The sequence below is a fragment of the Channa argus genome, chromosome 1 (genome assembly GCF_033026475.1).
Source record: "Channa argus isolate prfri chromosome 1, Channa argus male v1.0, whole genome shotgun sequence".
Taxonomy (NCBI): domain Eukaryota; kingdom Metazoa; phylum Chordata; class Actinopteri; order Anabantiformes; family Channidae; genus Channa; species Channa argus.
Window position 1 is genome coordinate 19,760,686 of NC_090197.1, and position 22,006 is coordinate 19,782,691.

Sequence of the window (22,006 nt, forward strand, 5' to 3'; positions counted from 1 at the left end):
AAGAAACACTCTCCAATGCACAGGGGCACCATGAATCAATCACACTATGCACCTGTGACTTTCCAAAGAGCTTTGTAATGGCTTTGATCAATAATTGATCAAGGGAATCTTCTTACTGTTCAAAGAGTGTATGAAGCGTGCAGAGGCGTCCTTTTTCACTTTCTCCCAAGATTCACGCAAAGAGTAGCCTCTCCCCCCCGTCATGCAGATCTGTACAACCACGCGACAAAAAACTGGATCCACAATAACATAGCAGAACATCTCTGCATGTCTGACATTACCTGGAGCTCTAGCACCTGCCAAGTCAAATGCATCCAAGCACAGACAGCAGGCCACAGTAACATGTCACCTGCTGAGAGCATAAATGTCTCAGGAGCTGAGATCTAAAATGTCATGGCCTCAGGGTTCAGCTGCTTTCTGATAGGCAATTTTGCTTGAGAAATCTGTCCGGGTTCAATGGCTTGGCTTTGCCACTGCCACCTGACAGGTCTATTTTTTGGCCCATGAAAAGGACATGTCAGGTTGTTTTACACCGCTATTGTTTTGTCTATTTTGCATTCATGGTTGCAGACGTAATGTTTAAGGTGAATGACAACACTGAAAAATTGTCAGATGTTTACTCATTGTTTACTGTTTCATCTGCCCATCTTCTCTGTGTCGGTTAGCATTTGGGACATTTAATCACTAAATCTGTGCTGTCTTCTTCCTTTTGAATACTTGTCAAACCCTATGAGTGACTACAAAGTAACCACAAAGTACTACAAAGGGGAACAGTTTTGTAAGCACTGGCTAGGACCGGGCTGCGTGTTTGTTGATGTCAAGATGCTGAGTGTTCGTTTTCAGACTCCTCTGTAGTTTCGTGTGTGAATATCTGCAATTCAAGTGTGTATTTGCTCTTGCTGTCGTGTTTTTTTTTTTTTGTTAACACTTCCCTGCAGAAAGGATTCCTTTGCATCCCTCAACCCTTTCCTACCATCTCTCTACATGCCCAGCCTCAGGGACCCTGAGAAGAAGGGAATGAAAAAGAAAAAGACAAAAGAAAAGCACTGGAAAGCTGAATACCAAGCGCCATTGTCTAGGATTGTCTAGGAGCTGTTTACTCTGTCTGCAGGGTACATGCTGTGTTTGAGCAAGAGTGAAAGTGCGTGTCTTTGTGCAGGTGTGTATGCGTGCAAGCTTTTGTGTTCACTCCCTGTGCTTGTATGGGTACCAGGTGTCCTATTGCCGACTGAGCAAGAGACAATACTTGTCGATGAGAGAGAGAATGGACTAGTGAGACAGAGAGACAGAGAGAAAGGGAGAGAGGGGGCGAGGGTTGGCAGAGGGGAGTGAATGAAAAATTCATATGGCTGCAGGTCCCAAAAGCCCCTCTGTCTTTGCCAGGAGTCCTCAGCTTCAAACTGCTGGGCAGAGGCGTTGAGATTGTGCCAAAGACACACACACACACACACACACACATACTCTCTCTCTCTCGCTCTCTGAAGAACATGGCCAGAGGAGGTGTTATCTAGGAATCAGGCGTAAGCTAAAAAGAGAATCAACAGCACAACAGCAGGATCCCTTAACAACAACAGGGTGTTCAGGAAAACATCCTAATCAGCTTCTGGATCCATTTCTAGGTAAAGCCATTACAAAAAGCCCACAGTCCTGTAAGTGAGGAGTGTGATGCAATGTGTCTGTCTCCTAAAACAAATTGTATATAGTAAAAATGAAATGTATATGATTTTACCCTTAGCCTTCATAATACCCACCCCAGTGAAATAGTGTGAAGAAGTAATTTGATGCAAATTAGTTCAAATGAGCAGATCGCTGCTGAGGCAAAATCCCAATGCAGGCATGCTAAATAAATCAGATAAGGATCTTTGTAATTATAAAGACAACATCTAGATGCATACTCATGACACAGCCTTGAGCTGACAGAGAAAAAGAAAAGACTGAAGACAGAAAGAATAGAAAAAGGAGTGAGTGAGAAAAAGACTTCTTTACTCACTTTTGCAGCGTTACCATAGCCACCGCTGCCTGCTTTGGATGCCAGGGCACAGACAGTTAGCAGAGGCAGTACAGACAAAAAAACGGGGAAAGAACTTTTACAACTATACCTCTTTTTGTGTGTGTAAGTGGGTCATCAAACACACACACAGAGAACCAGTCATTTTCCCCATTCTTCAGATGTACTCGCCTTTGTGATTTTATGATGGGATAAAGCACTTGATGAGGTGAGGTCTTTTCTCCAAGGGCACACAAAAACGAGCAAAGAAGCAAAGCCAAACATTCTGTGTTTGACATGGATTTCCTGACACCTGTGATATGTGCCTCTACAGCAAACCCTGTCAAAACAAAATCTGCACAAAATTATTTTATGAATTTGGTTTGGTTGTACTATTCGGTATATATCTATCTGTCTATCTATCTATTTATCTATCTATCTATCTATCTATCTATCTATCTATATCTATATATATCTATCTATATCTATATATCTATATATATATATATTTACCTAGATTTTTCAAAGCTTTATTGTTGTTATCTACTTTTTATTTATTTATTTTGTAGATTTAGCTTTTTTGGGTGAATGTTCAACTATTTTATAGGATAATCCTTTAAAAAAGAAAAACAATTTGTTTATTTTTCTTATAAGGGGCCATATATAAAGCTTTGTCTCTTTAAACCCTCTCAACAGAGGTCCAGACTGTTCTGAATGGGCAGCTTGCAAAAGCCTGTTGGTGGGATGTAATATGAAAGCAGGTAGGTGCAACTGTGTCTGTTGTGGGTGTGCAAATCCAAAATGGAGGTCTGTTTATGGAATGATAAAGTTGATACATGGTGTTGTCAACAATGTATTGGGTAGTTCAAGAGAAAGACTGGGTGCTGCCAGAAAGTCTCACAAGTCGCAAGTTTCGCAGGTCGACAGAGCAGACAGACATGAAATATTAGGACTTTTTCTTTTAAAAATCATAGCATGTAACAACTGCATGTTCAGTCTAACTTCTTTTAAAGCATACACTTGATATGTAAATGGAATGAAATTTTGCTAGCTTTCAGGCCAGTACCTATTTATCACACCATCTATTACTGAAATGCTGGAAATACTTGTGCCATTTCAGTTATTCTTTTTAACCATGCTGCACAACGAAAAACACTTTTTTGTGCCAGGGGGAAAGCTAGTTTAAAGAGCCCACCAGCTAGTAGGCTTATCAGCAGAAAACTGTGGGTGCTCAATCATTCTGGAGAGGGACGCATACCTAAAACTAAGGAATTATAATATAAGACAGAAGTACACAAATGTTCCTAAGCACATCCTGTTAGAGCTGAATGTTTTAAAAGTTTGTATCATGGTTGTATGAAAGGCCCTAAACTTTTTGTACACTGTGTTGACTTCCAACCCTCCCCAATTCAAATTGTCGGTTTTTATTTAAGCCTTTTCATCACCCAGTGTGCAGACATCGATTTGTAAGAACTATTGTTTTTTCCTCATGAGTGGGATAACCATTTCTCTCTCAAAATGGAGTCATTACCAATACTTTAAAACATATGGCACATAAACATGGGGGAAGTGGGGGTTGCATGCTCTTCTCTAGTCCCCACACCTCTTTCACTGACATGTTTAGGATGTGACAGAAGAAGGAGGTCATTGACCTAAGTCATAGTCTTCAGAGGACAAGTGTGATGATGAAGAGGACCTTTGGGAGAGCAACTGAAGCTTTATCAAAACATCCTTCCACTCCTTCCCACCACCACCTCCTTTACCACTCATTAACATGGCCACATAAATTTGCTGGACTGGTCTCTGTAAACACATGCTGTAATAATATAGGTCTAGTAAAAGTTATCATAGACTATTAGTGTATTGAGACTGGTGGAAAATGTAACAGAAATACATATTTTGTTACAATGAACCTGCAACCTTTTTGCACTCTTACAGCCTCACCCACTCTACACAACTTTCATCATCACCTTTTTGCCTTTCAACGCTGCACGCTGCCCGTGACACCTTTAGGACTGCGTTGCCCACAGTTCAGCCCTGAGGCACTGCCAGCAAGCACCAAGACAGCAGCTGTGCATGACACATGTTCACCAAAAACTCCTCTTATTGCTTCATTTCACTCCTCCTCCTCTAACCCACTCTTTCCTATTCTCCTTTGGACCCTACCACTCCATTCAGAACAGGTGATCCCCCCAAAGGCCCAGTTTTACACCCTTCACTTACTCTCCACGCTGTATCCTCCTCCAGCTCTCTCAACCCCCACTGAAACCCTGCTGTGATTGACAACCAGAGACATCTGTCCCAAGAGCCGGCAGCAAAAAACTTGTGGAGGGTGCCTCAAAGAAAGGTCCTAACTCTCTGAAAGACAGTCAAAAGAAGCCAAGGGGCAGCCACTGAACGTGATTTTGAGCAGAAGTTGACTTTTCAAATCATTCTCAACAAAGTTTGACAGCATTGTATATTATGGAGTTTTTTGTTTTCATATGCTACTATAAAAACAACAGGGGGCCTAGTTGCTCGGTGGTAGAACATTGGGTTGAGTTGTATAAGGCTAAGGGTTCAACTCCCACCCCAGCCACAGAGGGCTGGTCCCGAGCCTGGATAAAAATGGGAGTGTTGTGGCAGGAAGGGAAATCCTGCATAAAAGACTCGTCTAATCAACATACGTAACACGTTCCGCTGTGGCGACCCCTGAACGGACTAGCCAAAACCCGGTGATCTTTGACTATTAAAACAACAAACCCCATTTTCAGAAAAGTGTAAAATCTAAATAAATGAAAATCAAAAGGAGCTATTTTGTTGTCTTTTTTAAATTTATTTAATTGTCCTTTCAACTTATCCCGTGAGTTCAGGGTCGCCACAGCGGATCATTGTCCACATGTTGATTTGGCAGAGTTTTTACACCGGATACCTTTCCTGACGCAACCCTCCCCAATTTCTAATGGGCTAACAGGGGAATGGGCTGTTAGGGGTACAGTGTCTTGCCCAGAGACACTTCGACATATACCCAAGTTTGGGGATTGAACCACTGACCCTGTGGTCCTTGGACGACTGCCTTTACCAACTGAGCTACAGCTGCCCCTGAAAAGCTATTTTGTTGTCTAATGAGTCTAAATTTTATATTGTTTTGAAAATCATTGATGCTGTATCCACCATTCTAAAGGGAAGAGACACCATGCGGCTTGTAAACAGCAAACCTGTCCCTGGCAAAAAATTTGAAATTAAAATTAAAAACAATCCTTTGATAAACTGAAAACATTTCATGTATTGTTTTTTGGTATTATTTATAATCCAAAATACATTTCAAAAGATTTGCAAATTAGTAATTTCTTTTTTTTGTTGTTGTTGTTTCATATTACAAAGCCTTTCAATTTTTTCTTGAAATTACATTTGTACACAGCAGTGAAGGGACATATCAGCCAGTGCACACTGAACATTCTAACTTCAGCATGTTACCCACTTTACACCAGTTTCACTGGCTCCCTATCCATGTTTCAGCAAACTTAAATTCCTTCTAATGACTTCAATTGCCATGTCTCTTTGTAACTGTCTGATCTGAATGCTTACATTCTGTCCCTTGGTCCCCTGATGTCAGAATGCTGTCTGTAGGCTGCAGGCTGCAGGGTCTTTTCCTATCCACCCTACCTTTCTCTGGAATAACCTCCCTGCTCACATCAGACAGTCTGACTGTGAGAGCCTTTAAATCCAAACTAAAAACTCATCTTATATAACATTCAGCCAGTGCCTTTTTTTGTGCCTTTTGCCTGGTAACATAATGTGCTTTGATTTGACTAAAATCAAACCTAACACATTATTGCCTTTACATTCCAGGAATAAATATTGAATTAAAAATGTAATACTTTGAACATTTGATTTTACAGATTGTTCTCACGTGCTTTGCATCAGCATTAACAGTCTGCTTTCAGAGGTCAGGAAATGTACTAATATATGCTCAAATGTTAAAATAAAGCTTAATTAATTAGTATAAATATGTTTAAAAATATGTAGTGGATTACTATAAATAAATGAATTTAGGAGACTGGGTCAAAAATGTCCTTGCAGCTAAACTAAACACCATATTTATGATTGAAACCTAAAAACAAAACCATTAAGCTGAACAAGAGTATATGGCTGTAATGCAGTAGCAGAAAGCTTCATCACCCTACGGTGCACAAAAATTAAATCCATCAGGTCTAAATCTAGCATCGATATCTCTCAACACTGGGTCTTGACTCCAGCAGTTTGTCCCATTACCATTTCAGTGGGTTTATCTAGAATATGCCTTTTCCAGCTCATTATGCCCACTTTAGACTCCCATAAGGTCATTAATCCCAATCACTGTGTTCACTTTCACACATGCCAAACCATTATTCCACACTTGGCATGTCTTTTTACCCTGCTGTAATGCTCTCACACACATATACTACTTAGTCATTCTGTTTGCACACTGTCTGCGATTGCATAAAAACATAAGATTCTGTGCAGGGGGAATCATAAGACGATAATGATCAGAGGAAACATAGCCAAATATGGGCTTGTGGACTTGAAAAATATCTGTGATGACACATTTCAGCACTCTCTAATGCCATGAGTTGGATTTGTAAAGCAGCTTGTTCGTGTATAAATGATTTGCCCTCATCCAAAATATTTGTCATGTTGGAAAGCTTTCTGGCATCAGCGCTCTACGTCTTACAGAGATTACTGCGATTCTAAGAAAATACAGTATATACAACAAAGGTGAGTATGCCTATGGTCGATATCAGTGAAATCTTACATAATTATTAATCTTGTACCTGTTATACATTTTTGTTTTCAGCTAAACTCCCAGATGCATGACACAATTTAAGAAACTGCTAGAGAAGCTAATACTAGTGGGATTGAATTTATTTTAACACATTAACATATTTCCATGTCAAGCCTAAGTTCTGATGCTAAATTAAATCATCCTGGCCATGGATGATACCAGTCATGTATAAATCTAGATACTGTACTTTGCTTTGAATTTTGCTGATCTACTTTCTGTTGTAACTTAATAATCATGTTAGAAAATTCCTCTCCTGCCAAGCATCTTGAAATTCAAGATTCTTAAGAGTCTTTGTTTCATGTTTTTTGCCTTTGTTGTTAGGTCTACACCAAACATATTGGACCTTTTCTGATCCAAACTAATTTATTTTGGCTTCCTCTAACATAATGATGTGCTGCCAACATTCAGGCTTCTTTTTGTTTGGCGAAGTTTGGGGCTGTTTTGGGAGCCGTGGTCTACTTTATGGTCAGTGTCTGTTGAGGTTTATTTCATGAAATCAAACCTTCACACTGTCAAATTCCTTGTGCCAATTCAGAATGGTTCACCTGTTTCTCAATGCAGCAGTGTATACATAGGAGAATGTGTCTCGTTTTCTGAGCACAGCCACTGCATCTTCGGTTATATTAGTATTTAGATACTGCTTAATCAGTCTTTAAGCCAATGTTCAATAGGCTAATGACGCTCTTGTATCCTTTCCAATCTCTATGTCTCATTGGGTTCTTATTTTTCATCATGTGGAGCTAATTGCATTAGACAGCTGTGTCTGTTTTATGAACAAACTATGACGACAACAACAATAACTGTATCGATCTTTTTTTTTTCTTTTTTTAAAAACGAGCACATATTAATAGATTTGTTCTATTTGGTCAGAGCTGTGATTAAAAGTTGCCCCCTGAAGGTTTTAGATTTCAAAGTGGGGTTTAGTGTTCGTACATCTAGAAATTGATGTATATGCTGTCAGCACTGATATTCTGGTCACACTGGAAGGGCTACAATTACAGTGGTTCCTTAATAATATTATTTGTCTGTGACGACCACGCCATAGCTGGAGGCTTAATGTTTTTGGGTTGTCTGTTCATCTGTCAGTTCTATTCTTGTAAATGTGATATTTCAGGAATGCCTTAAAGGGAATTTCTTCAAATTTGGAATAAACATCCACTTGGACTTAAGAATAAACTTGGTCCAAGCCTTTGCGCTTGTATCTTATCCTTGGATCCGAATCTCTCCCACATAGGATGCGAGGAAAATATGTGAGGACATAATGCAAGGAGAGAGCAATGGAGGAAAACAGTCCCAAGAGAATTGAGACATCCTTTTCTTACTCCGATCTTCATCTTAAGCGTCTGATGACAACTGATAGCTGGATCTGTCGTGTTTAAAGCTCTCTGCCTTGGAGTTGTTATTTGTCCTAAACATTCTGTGTACTTTGCAAATTATAATAAAATGTACACAGTTACTTTAACCTCTACTGCAGAGTTGTCAATGTGAATCATATCTGCATATTTTCCTAAATAAACACTTTCCCAAGCATCTGCATATTTATTGATAACCTTTGGTATTAATATTGTCAGCTGATCCATCAAAACTCGGTTTGCAATGTTACTACTCAGGCACACAAAAGATGATCAATGCTTCTTTACATTTATTACATAAGCTATTTTATAATAATGGAGTAGAAGCTTATTCCCATTGAGCACGTACATGTTACAATAAAACTGGTTCTTTGCATTTAATCCACCCCCCTGGGGGGATCAGTGGGCAGCCACAGGCGGTGCCCAGGGAGATAACACTGAGTGTTCAGGTTTCTGGTCTATTAATGTCTGCATTTATTCATTATCTGTTATATTTACTATTCAGCCTCTGACGAGTTTTTGAGGCGATAGTTGCCTCTAATCATTGCACTGAAAAGCAAATGTAAAATATAGGGCTGTAATATAGGGCTCAGGTCTCTTGTGGTAAGGCTGTAACTGTGACATGTTGTAAGTTAAAATAAAAAAAGTGACCACCAAGGGAAAGAAACATTTTTCTAATGATACATAATTTTTAACCCGACCTAACAATGAGTAAGTAAAATAAATAAAATACAAAGTTTTCAGTGATATTACATTTGAGATGAATGTGGGATTTGTCACAGTATAAACCTGCAGTGTCAGGCCAGCGGGATCAGCTGCAGCATCAAATCAATAACAGATCTCTAATAAAGAGGTGTGACTGTCTGGTAAAACTTCTGTGAAGGATGGTCCTGTACTTTCTCGCTTATGTCTCCTGCAGGCAGCCTCCTGGATCTGCGCTCCTTTGAACAGAAATACAGGAAATGAAATGTCCTTAATGATGGCAAAGGGGACATAATTTCCAAGTTGACCTAGGAGAGAGGAGAGAGGATTGAGGAGTGGAGAGAAGGTAATGGGAAGTACCTATTATGTCCGTCCCTTTTGTCCCTCCCATTTTTACGAGGGCAATATCCCATTAATCCCTGGAAGTAATTTCTTCAAACTTGGCACAAATGTCCACTTGGACTATAAGCATTAACTGATTATATTTTGGAACTTAAACGCCAAAGGTCAATGTGACTGTGACTTCATGTCTGTTCATTTTTGTGAACATTGTGATTATAACTCAAGAATGACTGGGACTCAAGGATTACCTGACGACATTCTGATTACCTATGAGCAGTTGGGTTTAAAGACATCTGAAATCATTAGTGTTCCTCAACACCAATAGAGAACATGTTCACATTGATAAGGTATGTGTATGACTGTCAGCCTGAAACATGAGTCCAAATGTGCATAATATAATACCTTTCAATACCTTTGTGAAATCTAGATCAATGACAGAGTGCCAAGCAATGTGGGTAGTGCTGGGGAATGGTTGCAGAGATGCTAATGAGGGGAGCAACAGGGGTGGGATCAGAACACACAATCAGGGGAAGGAGATAAAGAGGAAAGATGATCAATGAGCTTGATTTAATTTGGACCTAAGATGTCTGCAGAAGGGGATTCACCTTTCTTCTTTAGGGGGTGTGGCAGTCTTAATGTGTGTTTGTTACAGTAGAATAGAAGAAGTAGTGCCACACACACACAGTAAAAGATGTACAATATAGTCCCAGAGAACAAAAGAACCTATCAAATTATTTGTTTCACAGTAGCAAGCTTGATTCTAGCAAACAACATTCTCTCTCTCTCTCTCTCTGTCTCTCTCTCTCTCTCTCACACACACACACACACACACACACACACACACACACACACACACACACACACACACACACACACACACACACACACACACACACACACACACACACACACACAGGCACAGATGCTGGCAGCTTAGTATTCACACACGACCACGTAGCTGTAAGGGAATAGCCCTGCAGTGGATGGAGAAAAGCAGCATAATAGAAAAACTCATTTGAAGGGAACTCAGAAACCCAGGACCACATTAAGACCAGCCGCCGGCCTGAATGGAAGATCATGTCAAACTTGTCACACAGTGTGTATATACGTGTTTGTGTGTGTGTATGTGAGGGAGAGATAATGAAGAGGCAGAATAAAAAAACTGTATAAATAAGATATGAGAAGATGAAGAAGATGTGCAAATAAGAACGGGTAAGGGTGCAAAATAAAGCTGGCTCTCCACAATATGAACATTTTGAGTTCTGTTTTCATCTATCATTCAATAGATTTCACAGCCTGCTCCTTTAATAGAAAAACTGTTTTCATGCAATCAACGCCACACATTGATTCCTCTCAGCAGAAGCTTTGTGTATTATGCCCTAGACAAAAAACACCTGGTTTTAACAGCGGCTTAAAGTACTTAACTTCTACTTGGTCAACAACAAAAGTTGTGAAACAGACAATCTGTGTAAATGGAAGTCACACCACTTAGCAGCCTTTAAAATCTTTTATGCATCACAACATCTCAGATCTCCAACCAGTTGTTTTGTCAGACAATCCCATGTGAACACGTATCTTCAAAGACTCTTAGATAAGGGAACACTGGCTCTAAATCCATGAAGGGCACTAACTGCCTTCTCCTAAACTGCTCTGTCTCTGGCTTGAAGTTTCCTTCCAAGGCACCAAGAGGAGTTTAGCCCATTTTCCATCATTTTGTTGATGTCAAGCAGGAGAAACACTTGTGGGATTCTGCACTTCCCTTTGACCCTCCTCTCTACCCATATTTAGCCAAGGTCGTGGGTACTCTACTTTCCTGGTCACTCCTGCTAGATGTAATTTTGTCTCTCCAGCTGAATCGCCAGACCGAAACTCAAAGTATGGACATCCTGCTAAGGGTCCATCGCTTGCTGCATTTATGTTGCTTCATTCATCACCTGTTTTTAAAATGTCAGAGCAGGGGGCCTCTGAATAAAACATTTGTCCCACTCTGGATTTACCTCTCAGTGAACTCTTTTTAGTGAAATTCTCAGGACACATCATCTGCAAAAGTAACTGACCCTATCAGTAACTTTTCAAATAGATTTTATATAAACATTCAAAACAACAATTACGAGACTATTGTCTTGATGTTCTCAATCCAGTTCTGGTGAGAAAGTGATCTGACCTCGTTCCAGCTCAAATCACTATGTTATAGTCACTACATCTTTTTTAGAAGTGGTAATTCCAAGATTTTGTTTTCAAGCATTTCTCATGAGAATGAGATATGAGGTGATATGAGGCAGAATGAGGTGTTGAAATACATAAACAAAAGTTATAACAACAACAACAAAAACAAAAACAGACAAAAGCCAACAGTTATATAAGCCAGCAGCAGAGGGGATGACATTCTCCACAAGCAGGATTCCAGGTTCTCAAATTTTACAGGGCTTCCCAATCAAGCCCGTTGTCTATAAGGAAAGCACACATGCACACAGCCACGTTAAACTAGACAAGGGCCATCACAGTTCAGGTTTAGCACTGAATATGCTTTGTTTAAAAAGAACTACATGTGAAAACTATTTTTTAACTATTTTTTTCAAACAGGGTCTACTAATTGGTGGTAGGAATGTAAAACAGGAATGTGTTTGTTTGGCGAGTACAGGGAATCCCTTTAGTCGTGTTACACTGATAAAGTAAAAAGTACACAACGTTTATTTGTTTTGTAGAATCCTATTCTAATAATGTTCTGGAGAGGTGCAGGTAAAGGTTTTTGACAGAGGCTCGCTTTTCTCACAACTCTTACTTTAGCAGCATTCCAATTAATATATAGTAGAAGGGATCAAAGTTAATTAGGCTTCATGGTAGGAATTGCTTAAGTTGGATATTGTAGCTTTTAGTTGTTTCTAACAAAAGAAAACAAAAGAATTGTTCTTATCTAAATTTAGTCTGTTTTATTTATCATTTACTAGTTATTAGATTAAGTCTAAAAATGTAATAAAAGTGTAATTTAAGGCATGTTTAGTTGACTGCATCCTTTTTGATGTTTGTTTTAGGTTTAATAAACCTTGGACATTTCAGGCTCGTCCTATTCAAAAAGCGTATGGACATTTAATTCTATTAACATTTAGTTACTGTACCAAAATAGACAGGAAAGGTTTTCACATTGTGAACAACTGTGGAGATCTGTGGAATCAAATAGAAATTACTCCCAAGCTAGTAGACTGTAGACTGTGACACGCTCTTCTTCCACAACCGATGGGGCTGTGCTCACTTGTGTAACGTGTGTTTCATCCGTCCTCTCACCAGCTGCAGCTCTAACTACCATTAGGTTTTAGAGCATCTACCTCACCTGACTTGGAATGAACTTAAAACTCAATAGAAACTCACCACTGGAATTGATTGTTTAATCAAGACTTTGTTCTGTCTTTTCTCACAGTTGCCCGGCCTGCAGATTTCACAGGTCAAGGAACCATTCAGAAAGCTTTAATTAGCTTTCTCAAGCTAATGAGTTCACAGGCATCATACAAATTGTTCTGTCAAACCCTGACTTTGAGCCAGTTCTTGCCAGCTTGGATTATTTGAGTGTGAGCTCAATAGAATTAAGGACTTTTAATCATGTTCACATTCATTACCCCCCCAAATGAGTAATGCTTCACTCTTCTCAGTCATTTTGGACCGTTTTTGTTGTCAATGGTGCCCTTCTTCCTGTGACAGAACGACCTGTTTAGTGTAACTTCCATCATCATTATGGTGGATAGATCAATCCCTAGCATATTTTGAGGGTTAGTTTTAATAACAAGTCAAGGCTGATGGACTGAAAGCAGAAAAAGGAGACAGCAGAGATGATAAGTAACTTTGGTCATGGGAGTAAATTTGAGCACAGAATTTTCTACCATCATGTAGGGAACAGGACAGCCAGGAAACTCAGACAAAAATATGAGATCTGGTTTTAAGATGAAAGATGGCATTCTGGCCCCATTCCCCTTTCCCCAGATCTAATTCAGCTCAGTTTAAAAAGGGATGGTATTACCTAAACTGATAACTCGCTGGACCTTAAATGTCTTTTTAGAACCTGTTTCCTGGGAATTGGATTTCAATCGTGTGAGGAGTAAATGAGGAGGAGATTTATGTGGCTGTGCGTGGGAAACGGGTACAACAAGGCAGCAGTGGCAGTCGCTCACCACTTTGTCACATTCACAGAGAAGGCATTTGGGTTTTGAGGCACTTCAAGCTGGAGCAGAAAAATGCTGCTGGTCTCTGTTGATGCCATAATGGTCACATCATCATCCTTGTCAACTCCATTCTCTCTATCATTGTCATATTCATGAGTGAGATTGTGCCCGCCTAGATTATCGAGATATTATTAATCATATGACTGTTTATGACTGTTTTTTATCAGGTTCGTAAAACCCGTTATCACTTGGGGAGGGGTGTATTAAAGAAAAGAAGGCACAGAGTTAAAGAGACAGCTGTTATTTACCTCCCTCTGTGTCTTTCCATATTTTTCCATTCCTCTTTTTTCCCAAGCTTCTGCTGTGAGACGGATAGAGCTTGGAGCAAAGCCACTTGCTGTCAGGTCCCAGCTAATGGAATCAACGTGGTTGACGGATAAACCCAATGGAAATAAGTTGTCAGAGGAATGCGGGCCCTTCATCAACCTTGCTGCCATGTGTGGCACTGCCTTGACCTCTCCTAACACCATATCAGGAGGGTGGTTTATCTTCCCCATGCTGATATTCAGTTTCAACTATTTATGGATGGGCCTGGTGGACCTGGGGGCCCGGGTAGCTCAATGGTAGAGCATTTGGTTGGGATGTAGAAGGCCGCAGGTTCAAATCCCACCACACTAGGTGCGGCCCTGCCTAGCCACCAAGTACCACAATGATGCTGGTCCCAAGCCCAGATAAAAATGGGAGGGTTGCAGCAGGAAGAGCAGCATAAAACAATGTTAAACAATGTGCGAAACACATCCTGCTGTGGTGACCCCTGTAGGGACAACGCAAAAAAAGGAAGGAAAAAAGAAATAACATAACAGCAGCGCCAGTCCCCCCCATAAAATAAAAAAAAAAAAAAAAAAATCCCTTTAAGAAATGTACTCAACAATTTAAATCCTCTAGACAATGGGTTCACTTAGACATGGCTTTGTACTAGGATGATCACAGGATAAAATCTGTAAATTTGTAAATTTGTCCTCATGTAAAATCTTACATGAGGACAAATTTACATAGAAAGCCACTGGAAAGAGACACAAGTAGGCAAAATACCAAGAGCACAAACACAGACCTTGTGTTTGTCCAGTTAAAGAATTCTGGGACTTTGTGTTGTGTGTCTTCTACTAGGCAGTGCAAAATTCCCCAGACCACCTCTGGCCAGGAGAGATAGAAGGAAAAGGAGAAAATGAAGAGAGAGAACTCCCTCTGAGCTCCAGAAACATGATGACTAGCTGTGCCCTCTCTCCCTAGAATGTACCACAAACATTACTTACTTTATGCCTTGAAGGGTCTAATGTTTTGTACAAGAAACTGACTTAATCAATAATGAATGTGAGTGAAAGAAGTCTCTCACCAGGATTGCATTCACCATGGAATTATTTTATGAACAATACTTTTCCCGAAGCTGTCCCCAAGAGGTGGAACCAAACACAACAAGAGATGGTCTACAATAAAAGTTTCAAGTTACCTACAAAATCCTGGATAAATGTTTTAAAAAATATAATTTTTCCACGTCTATAGGGCTGAACGTTAAACATTTTTCCTCATGTGACGTAGCCCTCACCCTAATCAACAGAATCCATAAACGCAGTTGCGCTCAGTGCCAGCCTGCTGCTATTTCCTTTCACTCAGAATCAATGAATCTGGACTAATCTGTCAAACCCAGGAAGCTGTAAAGAGCTGTGGTCTCCTTCATCTGCTATTGATTCTCTGAAAGGTCTACCAGTTTTCCAAACACTGATTTGATTAACAAGAAACGTGTAATGTACACAAACAGAAGAACTAGGTCAAGGATTTCACACATATACTGCATATTTGAGCTTTCTGTAAAGTACCTCAGAGCTCCACAAGGAGCCACTGTAGATCCGTCTGTGCTATAGAAACAGCTAGGAAGTCTAGGGGAAAAGAGTGGGGGGCATACAGGGAAGTAAAAAGAACTCAATGTATTAGATCAGCCCCCCCACTGGTTTTGTGTACAGACAGCTGTGCTCTATAACCCACTTGACAAGATTAAAAGTCCAAACATATAAACAAATAGACAATCTGCATCATGGCTCGTACAGGATCACTCAATGAGCCCGGTTCCCTCCCTCCATCTTCTGCACCTTGTGAACCGCAGATGAGATGGGGAAATGCATAAATTAGGGGGCTGCTTATAAGATCACAAAATGTGACCCACTTTGATGTTGTGCTGACTAAGAGTCTAATAATATTTTCGGAGACGCTTCTTCATAAATCTTGAATAATATTGCATGCATGCAGATAGATAGAATCTTCTCTGTGGTTGGCTGGTCGGTGCTGGTGCATGGCTGTGCCATTGTTTGCAGACAGAAAAGAAAAAAAGCGCACTAGAGAAATATGACTGATGACAGATGTACAATGCTCAGCAGTACATCTCTCACTACACAGTCATACAGCCAGTCCTCCTCCAAGCCAAGACATCCATCCATCCATTCGCTTGCTCAATGGTGCTTTGTATTTTTTGTTTAGTTTGTTTGTTTTGACATGTTAATGGGACAGCTGACAGACTGGCAGTGCGATCCAGCTAGAGGGACAGGGGTTGCTGGTTTTATTTTATTCTGACAGTGGAGGGGAAGGTCAGCTGGCTCATAGCTCACCTGTCTTCTCTGCTCTTTCTTTCTGTCTTTCTTACTGCTGTCTTTCATCCCTCTGACCTCCAACCTTAACTCCCATTTAGTTTGTTTGTCTTTACCCTGTCCTACGAACCAAAAAGCTGTTGAAAAAGCGCCCCCACATGGGGGAGTAAGGCATCTGTTGAAATTGCACTTATTTTGCCATCAGGTGACAAAATGACGGAAACCCTTGCTTCCAATGGAGCCATCTGGTTCAAACTCTAGACAGACTTGCTCTAGACACTCAAAACCACAGTATTTGAACTGTACGAAGCATTTTGGTTGGGGTTAGGCACAAAAACATCCAGGTGAGGTCAGAGTTTGGCCAAATAAAGATGTTCAGTTACTAAAAAAAGAAATAAAGGATGGTTTGCCTTAAAAATGAGTGCTGCCTTAACATCAATTAAAAACAATAGCAGTTATTTCACATTAGACTCGAACTCAAGGCACCTGTGTGGATTGTAACATCTTCCACCTCAACCTGCCAAACAAACTTTGGAGAATCGAACACTACGTGTGAGTCTTGCTTTTTCTACAGCCGCTAGGTGTCACTAAAAAGTAATACGTATCTGGTGGTTGTTTTTGGTGGCTAGTACAAACGACCTAGTCTGTCATATTTAAAGAAGGACAGTCTCTTCCTACCTGATTTTCTTTTTTTTTCTCATTTCTTTTTATCTCCCACTGTGTGTTTTTGGGTACATCCGTCTCAGCTCATTTCCTCTTTCAAGTTTAGAGCTCTTCTAAAACATTTCCCCGATGATTGACCGAAGGCTGCTAGGGAAATTGGGACAACAAATTAGATGAACTTTGATGCAATACTGAAAGTAATCCCCTGCAACAAAAGTAAGGAAAGCTAAAATACCTTCTGCAAGGGGGAAAAAATGGCTAAAGGCAACAAAAGCATTATGAAGCTCACAGGACTAATCTCTAGAAGAGTTTCTACAGCCTCCAGACTGCCAGAAGGAAAAATGTTTTGTAAGTAAGTACACTGAAAGAAAATCCAAACTAAACAGACAGAAGCAGAAACATGAATATGCATGTGCATACATCTACACTGTCAAACAGTGTCCTACACAAAAGCCACACATGGAAATGTAAATAAATGTTGGGGCTTTTAAAAAAAAGCAAATAATTTTCCAAACTATTCTCCAAATGTGTTTTTTTATTTCTTAATTCTAGAAAGTTGTCTGGAAATGGCTCAGTATTAATAGGTGATCAGGCAGGCTGGCATGCTGCATGCCACAACAAGCCAAGACCACATGAGGTTGCTGAGACGGGGGGGGGGGGGGGGGGGGAAACAGGGGAGAGCCATAGCATACCCACGGCCCACTAATGGTGCTGTGATTAGATGTGAAGTGACTAGATGGACTATTGACCCAGGACCTGGACAGACTAGTGTGTGTGTCTTTGTGTTCCCATTTCACTGCAAAGAAACTGCTGTGCACCTTGGGGACCTGCTTCAGAGTTCCAAACTCTTCATCACACTTTATAAAGCACAATTTTTAAAAAGCTGGAAACATCAAAATCCTTGGTAATTTAATTTGTGTAAATGAAACAAATTAGGTGCAATATTTCTAGTCCAATTGAGAAATTTTTTAAATTTGATTATCATATATTATCAACTAAAGCATAGCCTGTACCGCATTGATATAAACAGAAAAGCTTTATCTTAACAGTGACCTTAAAAATTTGGGGTCAATAAAACCACAATGAACAACACAGCACTCAATTGTCCACGAGTCATGATATTTTAACATGTTACTGCTCTGTGTTATGCTTCTTATTTTTAGTGTATGTTGATCATTTGTACTGTCAGGGCCTATTGTTTTGGTGGACTGCAGAGCCATTGAAAGCCTTTCTGAATTTACCCGACAACCAGTTTACTCCTGTCAGCATTGTTGTTGCATTGCTCCATGTAGAGTGTCATATAAAACGATCACATTCACCTTGTCCATGCTGTACCAGTCCCAAAATGTCCATGTGCTTGTGCCTGGAAAACTACCTTGTTCGAGTTTCACTTCATACCTGTCGAAATGTTTGATGCGAGACTCAACTCTGCCATATCCCTAGACTTTGACAGTATCATCTGCAAGTTTGCTTTTGCACATTTAAATTCTTCTATTGAACTGGTTATAGGGCGCTCCTGAATCCAGGGCCACACTGATGAGTCATAGACTCTTTAGCTTCTTTATCTTTGAGACAGGAACATCTTCCACTGTCAGGGTCCATAAAAAACCCTGACAGTGGCTAAACAAGCGGCAGGCATCACAGTTTAGATTGAGTCTAGTGTCTACTACCACATGGTGCTACGATAATGATGCGTCATGAAAATGTGCATCCTGGCAAGATGTCTATCAGCAACTGCAGACATGATCCAGCTTGTGTGCTTCAAGCATCCAGAAAAGGCAGTGTAAAGATGTGTCAACGGGCTTATTCCTTTTTAGGCAGCTCTAAGTAGACCTCTAAGTACTGTAGGTAGGTAGACCTCTCTGCCACTATACTGATGGAAATCCTACTACTTACATAGAGAAGACGATCCTACATCAACTTAATCTTTACACTGACCTCAAGAATAACCAGATTCCTCCTAATGAGTTCCACCAAAACTGCAGCACATAAAAGCCTGGGCCAGCAATAGCTGCATCTTCATTGTCAGTAGAAAGCCAGCTTGTAGCTTTAGAAGCTAAACAAGAAATGAAGGGCCCAACTTTAATCACCGATTCAGTCTATGTCTTGTTTTACATTTTAAGACCAAAATGGAGCAAGCTGGAGGCAGTTAAAGCTAAAAAAGCTCAGTTAATTGACAAAAACTCAAGGGAAACAGCCAGACTGGAAAAATATAACCATGAACTAAAACAAAACAAAAACCACTCTTAAGCAATCCTACAAAACCAACATCTAAAGCTTCAAAATGTCAAGCTTCTCATGCGACATCAGTACACAATGAATACAGAGAAGATATCATGATCAAGATGAACAAACAATCCAGCAAATACTGACAGCAGGCAGAGAACTTAGATAATGCTGAGATAAGTAATGGCACGGGTGTGCAGGGCTGAGTGGAAGGAAACTGAAACAAAAACAGGGCAGAGCTGAGCAGTAAGAGGGCTGAACAACACAAAACACACCCCAAACACTTAACACCTAAGACTAAAACACAGATCATGACAGCTTAGCTAGAGAGAAGTTGTTGGTGAGTCTGACAGTGGTGTATAGAGAACATCAGAAGATATGTGCTCAGCACAACGCAGCCACCAACCTGTGAGTGAATGAATTGTAACCATCATCTCCACCTTTTTCAAAGCTGAGGCTTTTACTTTTAGAAAACGATGAGCAACGATTAAGTAACATACCTAACTTGTTATCTATTTTTATCCTGCATTTCTATCATTTATCCCTTAGTCCCTTTCAGTTGTCCCTATAAAATCTGGCGTATGTTGATCTTTTATTCATCAGTTTTATATATTTTAAAGTTCTTCTGATGTCACTGCAGGACATTAATTTCCCCTTTTCCCAATGCTATATGTAGCCTACAATTGCTTTCTGAATGTTTTTTGCACTTTGACAAGCCCATCTCCTGCTGCCACCTTGACTTTACTACCTCCAGTGATACCTTTTACTTACTCTAACAAGCCCCTAACCTCTCCCTGCCCTGTTCAAAAACAAATCTGCCATGTTCTCAACTGTCCCTTTCAGTTCTTCCTGTGCACCTACCAGATCCGAATTAGCTGTTATGTGCACTACACAATTCACCTTGGGTTTCTCTCTTTTCTTGGCCGCCTACTCTTGCCACTCTCCTGGCCCGGTTGTTCAGTGCTACCTTCTGCCTTGTCCGCAGCAACGGGCATGCTGAATATCCTGCAAATATTAGCCTGCCACTGCATTTCACCAAACTGACTTGATGGATTAATAAGTGTGGGATCTCTGGTCAAAGCACATTTGACCTGCTCCAAAGTAACTTTTTTCCCCTTTGTGTACTCTAAGGTTCTACCTGAAAGTCATTTACAGCCACAGAGGCATATGTGCAGGACTCTTTTTTTCTGCCTGAGACGCTGATTTCCTCAGAAATCTGTAGCTGGAGGTCCAACCTGTGAGTCATCTTCCACCCCTGCTCTCGCTCTCTCTCAGGCTATGGTCTTTTGAGCTTTGATCTTTGATCTTGCTTGTATTAAATGCCAATGTGAAAAATAATCAACTGAATCTGCCGCTGTACCGGTTTTATTTGCTCTCTGTTTTTTGTTTTTTTCATCAACAGGCGAATTTGCTGATGTGTGTCTACATGGCAGTAACAGATTTTTAACAACAGTTAAAAAAATAAAAACAATGCAGAGACCTGGCCAAGTATTTCCCCTGATTTAAATCCCCGATTTACACATGTCAGGAAGGTCTCTTTCCCTTTCCAGATAATCAGTTACTCTCCTCTGCAAATGCCCAAACATCTAAGTCTCACTTATCTCACTTTCTCTCTAAACCATCCAACATCTGCTATGCCTGGTACTCATTCCTGATCCTGTCCATCCTTGTCACTTCCAACCAAAATCGTATCATCTTTGACTGTGCCACTTCCGACTCTGCCTGCTGTCTTTTTGTCAGTTATATTGTCTCCAGCCCATACTATGGTCAGTCATGTCCACAATGAGTATATGTGAACTTTTGTTTACAACTCTATTTACCATAACTCTGTAAAAGATGTGAATTAAACAAAACTGCAACTACAGTCATGACTAATAATGCTTACAATCAGGTAATTCTCTATGAGCTCTTAAACAGAAGGAAAGGTAAATAAATACATAAGGGGCAGTAAAATGCTAAATAACTTACTGTCACTTACAGGAATTACCACATGGATCCATGTAGTTCTACTGGTGTAGAAAGACATCTTTAAAACTGTTTTAGTTATTTTACAGTGGTCTGAAATAAGCAAGAGTCAACTGCAAAATTGCCAGTGAAATTATTGTGATTTGGACCATTTGATGCAATATTTATTAACATTACTCTGGAGTATATGCAAGTTATTGTTGCGTTATTTTTTTTTTATATATAAAATGTATTTAAAAAAGTAATCAAATTTGATAAATATGTTTTTATAGTACAACATTAAATAATGGGTAAGCCAAAAAAAATAAATAAAAAAGGATACAATTAAGAAAAGACCACTGCCCTATCCAACAATGTCCTCAAACCAATACACAAATCAATAAAAATGGAGAGAAAAGGAGCAAGAGCGATATTAAGAAAAAGACATAGAAAGCCTGAAAAGGTGAGAGAAAATACAACTTGTTGTTTTCTTTCAATCCTTTATTATCTTTCTCCTTTTATTTACTCTCTATTCATCCCTTTAAAGCTGCAGGGCCTTTAACACCCTTAATCAACCTCTCCCCAGCAGGGCCTGTAGCAGGCATCTTCCCTCGCCTACGTAATTGACTCTTCATGTTTGAGAGGCAATAAATGTTTATGACTATTAAACATAACATCAAGCAGACTCTCTTTTTTTTAAACCAAACTATTACCAGGGGGAAGGCATGTTGAGAACCAATAATTAATTGCCTACACTGGGGATGCCTAATTACCAATTGTTGGTGTTATTAGCTGATTAGTGGGTAGAGCTGACAGACTTGGAAGGCTGTCAGCTTATAGAAGAAAGGATGGGGCATCTATTGGTGCTGGAGGTGGTGACATGATTGGGCTTTTTTTTTTTTAAGTACACAGCTTGAGTATTCTCATGGCCAGCAAGACCTGACTGGGCTCATGAATGAATCCCAAGGCTCCTAGTAAGTTTTATTTTGGTGGTCTGGGGAGGAAAAAAAATGGGTAAAGGACAATTGACTGCTTGTACAAACACTAACAACATGGCACCTACATGACATTCTATGTTTGACACAGTTTTATCAAAGTGAAACCTTAAGATCAGGACATATAGAAAGAGACAATAACAACTTTCTTCTCCTCTGTATAATTGGGTGTATTTTTAGGTTTTGGTTTGAAATTGATATGGG